The sequence below is a fragment of the Apium graveolens genome, chromosome 6 (genome assembly GCF_009905375.1).
Source record: "Apium graveolens cultivar Ventura chromosome 6, ASM990537v1, whole genome shotgun sequence".
Lineage (NCBI taxonomy): Eukaryota > Viridiplantae > Streptophyta > Magnoliopsida > Apiales > Apiaceae > Apium > Apium graveolens.
In genome coordinates, this window is record NC_133652.1 from 56,737,953 (window position 1) to 56,744,736 (window position 6,784).

Genomic DNA, 6,784 nt, shown 5'->3' on the forward strand with positions numbered 1-6,784 from the left:
TCAATTCTCAATTTTTCAAATTTAATGAACTGGGAGTCTAGCACATTATTCCTCTCACTTAAAAACAAATTGTTTTCTTTGATTTTAGTATTTTCCTTAGTAAGAGACTTAAGTGTAACACGCAAATGATATAATTTTGTAGACATTTCATTTATTGCATCATTACACTCAGCTTTAGATAAATGTGCAAGGTTAGTGGTGATTACCTGATTACTTGAAGAACTTGTCTCTGTTTCATCAGACTTGGCCATTAGGGCTAGATTGACATAGCTGACATCCTCATCCTCATCCAGACCATCTGCTGCCCAGTCATTTTCTTGTGTAATGAAAGCCCTTTCCTTTTGTCTGAGCAACTCAAAATATTTCTGTTTATAATCTACAGGCTCAAACTTTTTCTTGCTGGAATCTGACTTTCTACACTCACTGGCAAAGTGCCCTGCCAAGCCATATTTGAAACATTTGAATTTTGATTTATCCACAATTTTTCTATTTGGCTTAGCTGCTCCAAAGTTCTTCTTGAACTTGAGCTTGGAAAATCTTCTGGAAAGAAATGCTAGATGTTCATCAATATCCTCCATGTCTTCTTGGCTCAAAGAATCTTCATTTTCTGCTACCATCCCCTTGCCCTTGTTTTCACAGACCTTTGAAGTAGACTCAACAGCTTCTATCTTCACTTCTTTCTCTTTCTCTAACTCAGCAACCAGTGCAATGGACCCTCCTTTCTTTCTCCCTTTCTCCATTCTTTCATCTTGCTCTATTTCAAGCTCATAAGTCTTTAGAATGTCATACAGTCTCTCTAGTGTAAACTCCTTGTATTCTTGTGAGTTTCTCAAGGAGACTGTCATTGGTTCCTATTCTTTTGGTAGGGATCTCAGAAATTTGAGATTAGAATCTTTGGTTTGGTAGACTCTTCCATGCAGCTTTAGAGCATTTAGTAGCATTTTAAATATACTAAAGATATCAGTGAGAGATTCACCTTCTTCAAAGTGGAAATGCTCATATTGCTGAATTAGTAGCTGCATCTTATTTTCTCTAACTTGTTCAGTGCCATCACAGATGATCTGTATTATATCCCAAACTTCCTTCGCAGTTTTGCAATTGATAATGTTGTCAAACATGTCACCATCAACTCCATTAAACAGAATATTCATGGCCTTCTTATCCTTCCTGACTTGTTCAATATCAGGATCTGACCATTCATGCCTTGGCTTGGGAATTGATGGCTCATTTCCAGTTGTAGCTCTCATTGGTACATGAGGGCCTCTCTCTATGCAATCTACATAGGCCTCATCTTGAGAAAGTAAATGAAGATGCATCTTTACCTTCCAGTGATGGTAATTGTCTTTATCCAGAAAAGGAATCTTGACTCCAACATCCTTCTTGTTCATCTTGCTATTTGTTATGATCTTTAAACTCTTTGTTCTTTAAGAGTTTGCTCTGATACCAATTGTTATCCTTAATAATGCAACAAGAATTACAGAAGGGGGGTTAAATGGAATTCTTGAACCTTTTTCAGAAATATAAAATGCTTAATCTTAAGATATATATGACAATGTTTTGATTTGCAAAGTGCGTAATAACAAGTTAAATATGAATCAAAACACAAAGTAATAAAACCACAAGTCTTTAAAACTTTCTAGTGGATTAGAAATTATCCACCAGAGATATATAAATATATCGAGAGAACTCTGTGAAGCTTGAATAGCTCACAGCTGCTTACAAAAATAAGAACAACTAAACTTACAGAGAAATGCTAAGAATACAACTTACAAATGTTTCTCTGAGAATTTACTTGCTTAGTCTCTTGTTGTTCTAATTGCTACTCTTGGTTTATATATCACCAAGATTACACAGTAATAAGACAAGATAATAAAACAAAACCTATCAAGTCTAATACTATGCTACTTCATTACTCTATTCCAGCATCTTTGGATATCTTCATAATAGCATGAAAATGGCAATGCTTCTTTGTTCTCAAAAACCCAGTTGAATAGGCTTCCACATTTCTTTTGCATACACTCGACGCATGTGACTGTGTTGTCACTGTCAACAGATGTTTGAATTGATTATCCGTCGGGTACATGATCATCCGTCGGGTTGCCTTGTTGTTCATCCGTCGAGTAGCATTGTTGTTTATCCGTCGGGTAGCTATTTGGCACTTGACTTCATTTCATTTATGCAGAATTACAAGATATCATTTATGTACAATTAATCAACCTATTTTGCATATCTAATCAAAGTCAACATGACTTATATGCTACTACAGAATCTAAACAAAGGTGTTTGCAGAAATGTGCTTCATGACTTATTATTACATAAGCTACTCACTCGATGGATAACAAATTATCATCCGTTGGGACTATATTGAGTCATCCATCGGGACTATATTCCTTATCCGTCGAGTGCTACATTTTTCACTATGTTAAATCTACTAAGGTGTTTTGTTAACGAAATTATCAAGTCCACAACATATCCACAACAGGACCCTCTGTAAGCACATGAGGAACCGACCAGTCACCCTTTAGATTATCATAAATATAATCCAACCCCTTATCCAAGGGTGCACCTAAGAATGCATAACTCAAGCGATCTGGCAGTGGTTTGAGCTCAAGTGTGGGAGCTTCTTCAATGGATGGTTCGAGACACTCCTGAGAAATTTTCAGCTCTGCTTACCCAAGAGAATCGAATGGCATATCTAACTTCCTCTTCCACGAAGGTGCATTCAAAACCTGCAGTTGCTATACTCCTTCTTCATCTTCAATAACTGATTCCCCTATTAAGGCTCTCTCTAAGGTCTCCGACTTTTGCAATTTCTCAAGCTCAGAATTCACGACAGAGTCGATCCACTCCACTTTAAAGCATTGCTCTTTATCTATGGGTAACTTTATTGCCTTGAACACACTAAAAGTGACCTTATGATCTTGAACCTCCATCGCAAGCTCTCCTTTCTGCACATCAATCATAGTTCGGCCTGTAGTCAAGAATGGTCTTCCCAAGATAATGGGAATCTTCTTATCCTCCTCAAAGTCTAGAATGACAAAATCAACTGGGAAGATGAGCTTAACCAAGATATCCTCCACTACTCCTCGCGTATAAGTGATGGAACGATCAGCCAATTGCAAAGACATGTTCACAGGTTTTAGATCAAGTAGTCCAAGTTTCTTGAAAACTGAAAAGGGCCTCAGATTGATGCTAGCTCCCAAGTCACACAAACACTTGTCGAAGGAGAGATTGCCAATGGTGCAAGGTATCGTGAAGCTTCCTGGATCTTTAAGCTTAGGATATAGTTTCTATTGCAGCACAACACTGCACTCTTTCGTTAGAGCAACGGTTTCCAACTCCTCAAGTTTTAGCTTCCGAGATAGAATACCCTTCATGAACTTAGCATAGCTCGATATATGTTCTAAAGCTTCAGCAAAAGGTAAGTTGATATGCAGCTTCTTGAAAACTTCCAAAAACTTGGCAAATTGCTTGTCGAACTTATGCTTTTGAAGCCTTTTAGGATATGGCAGAGGTGGGTAGACCTGTTTATCCCCTCTATTACCCTCAGGAGGATTGCTTTCAACAGTTTTCTTCTTCGGTTCCACTTCGGCATCCTTATGCACCACTTTTTCAGCTACAATCTCATTTTCTGGATTGGGCAAAGGTGCAGATGCACCTGCATTCTGGACAGAACTTTTAGACTCTTCGTCTTGCTGAATTTGGGGGTATGCAACCTTTCTAGACCTCAAGATGATGGTGTTCACCTGTTCGTTAACTTCCCTCTTGCCTGGATTGGCTTCTGTATCACTAGGAAGCGTTCCTGATGGTCGATTCAATAAGGCGTTAGCAATTTGTCCTATTTTATTCTCCAGAGTCTTGATAGAAGCAGCTTGGCTTTGGCATATAAGAGCCTGGTTTTTGCACATAAACCGCAACTCCTCCAATTCAGATTTTTCATTCGAAGACAGACTTGCACCTCCATGAGTTTGTTGTTGAAGTTGGATTTGTTGTCTTGGTGCATATTGCGGTTATTGAAAATCGGGAGGGTTAAATTATTTTGCTGCATACTGTTGATAAGGCTGTTGCATCGCACTCTGATTTTTGCTCCAGCTGATGTTAGGATGATTCCAGTTGTCAGGATGATAAGTGGCTGGAACTGGTTGCTGCGATCTCTAAAAGTTTCTCACAAACTGAGCTGATTCACTAGATATAGTGCATTGCTCCGTCGCATGCGAACCTGCACACAACTCACAAACACTTGTTATCTGATTAACACCATAGTTAGCCATAGAATCGATCTTCATAGACAACGCCTTTAGTTGAGCAGTGATAGTCGTAGCTGTATCCACTTCTAGAATTCCTGCTACCTTGCTGAAAGGAATATGTCCTAAGTCCAATCATGTATGAGGATTTAGGAATAAATTTTATGTAATCTATTTTGATTTCATTGATATTAATAAAAGACTTGTTTTGTTTTTATTACGGGCTTTATCTATTTAAGTGTTTAAATAAGATATACCATAGTTTAGAGTAAAGCTTTTTATGGATTATGATGAGATCATAATAGTGAGACCTAAAAGATGATAACTCTAAACTTAAATAGTTCCTGATCATAGGATTACTAACTGGTAATTAATAATCCGCAAAGATCGGTACATACTATGCTTGCTTCATTATGAAGGATGTCTGTTCTCATAGACATTTATGTGGTGACACTATAGCTAGTATGTAGGTGCTTATCATAGAATAAGTTCACTGAACATGACTCGCACAGCTGAACAACTGATGGAGTTCACTCACGTGTCAGCAGTTGTTCACATAGTGATAGTTGTACAAGTATCCTTAGAATTGAGGTCATCATAGTCATCTTGTGTACACTGAACTATGCTTTGGTTTAGTTCTTAGTCTCCAGGGACAATTATTAGGGCTCTACTGGGTATAGAAATTTGTACACGAAGATAGTGTATGATCAATAAAGGATATACCCCTTCCAGTGAAGGAAGCGAATGTTCAAGGCTGATCCACTTATGCTAGTTCAGGAATCTCTGGCCAGAGTGAATGAAATTAGAAAGGAGTTTCTAATTTGCATAGAACTAAGCATAGTAAATGGTAAGCAAGTGATTGAATTAGATAGGCTTGACACGAGATCCATGCCTTATATTTGATTGGGACATTGTAGGGTAGAAGGAGTTTATTGTACGGTAACTATTCACTGAATAGGTTCTTGGTATTCTAAGCAGTGAATTCGTATTATCCGGATAGTCGCGATATGCTGAGAAGTATCCCTCGTGATGTAGAATAAATGAGATTAATTAATTAATCATATTTAATAAATTAGAGAATTTATATAAATAATGATAAAATAGTTTTATTATTATTTATTTCTACTACCGGCTTAATATTGAACCTACAGGGTCACACCATAAAAAGAGAATGATTTAATGGTGGAGGAATTAATTAATAATGGCTGATAATTATTTATTTATGAAATAAATAATTAATTGGCAAATTTAATAATTGATTAAATGAGATTTAATTGATTATAAATTAATTAAGAAAAGTTCTTAATATTATTAATTAAAGGATTTAATTTTTGGAAATTAAATCAAGAGAGAGAATTATTTCTAAAGTGTTTAGAAAAAGGATTAATAATTAAAAGGTGTTTTAATTAGTAATGAGAATAATAAATGGGATAATAATAATATTATTTATGGGAAAATTTCAGCTGAAAATTTTGCCTATAAATACACTATTATAGACCCTATTTTTATTGGAACCCCAAAACCCAAAAAGTTTGGAAAACCCAATTCTCTCCACCTCCTTCCTCCTCCTTAACATCGCTTTCTTGGTGGATACCGGTAGAGTGCTTCACACTTGAGGAGCAACTGCTAAGGATCTCTGATCGTTGTCTCCGAATTATTTTAAAGGTTAAATTCGATCCCTATGTTTTTACCACGATTTATATGCTTTTATTTGGATTTTATATGTGCGAAAGTGTTTTGCCATGCCCCGCTGCGATTAAAAATCCAACACTTGCCCTGTGGCAATCTATGGGTTGGATACTGATATTCATTAGCAGCCATCAGTTCAATTAGACCATAAGCTTCCTCATAGCTCTTTGCCAATAATGCTCCACTTGATGCTGCATCAAGCATGGGTCTAGACTGTGCTCCCAAGCCATTGTAAAATTAATTGATGATCATCCAATCAGGCATGCCATGATGAGGACACTTCCTAAGCATCTCCTTGTAGCGCTCCCAAGCTTCACATAGAGTTTCTCTCTATTGCTGTGCAAATTGAGTAACAGCATTCCTGAGTGCAGCTGTTTTCGCCATAGGGAAGAATTTAGTAGAAACTTCTGAGCAAGATCCGCCCAAGTAGTGATAGAACCAGCTAGTAGAGAGTGTAACCGGATCTTAGCCTTGTCCCTCAGAGAGAATGGAAACAGTCTCAGTTTCACAACATCTTCAAAAATATTATTGAACTTGAAGGTGTCACAAATATCGATGAAATCCCTAATGTGCATATTGGGATCTTTCGTTGGAGAACCCCCAAACTGGACTGAATTCTATACCATCTGAATCCTTCTAGTCTTGATTTTAAAAGTATTAGCCGTGATGGCTGGTCTGATAATGCTAGACTGAATGTTATTGATATTCGGTTGAGAATAATCCATCAAAGCTTTCAGATTTGCTACTGGTTCTCCCGTTGCAATGATAACCAGAGTACCTGAAACATACGACTACAGTAAACCATATAAGTAAAAGAGTCTGAAGTCAGTGAACTTTAATGACCACTGATG

The 6,784-nt window shown here is 37.1% G+C and overlaps 1 non-coding gene across 1 annotated transcript; it reads left to right on the forward strand.

Moving 5' to 3' along the window:
• The first annotated feature begins 6,195 nt into the window (after positions 1–6,195).
• Positions 6,196–6,302, forward strand: LOC141669893 (small nucleolar RNA R71). The gene has a single exon (XR_012554139.1). It is a non-coding gene; the product is annotated as a small nucleolar RNA R71 (small nucleolar RNA).
• The last annotated feature ends 482 nt before the right edge of the window (positions 6,303–6,784 follow it).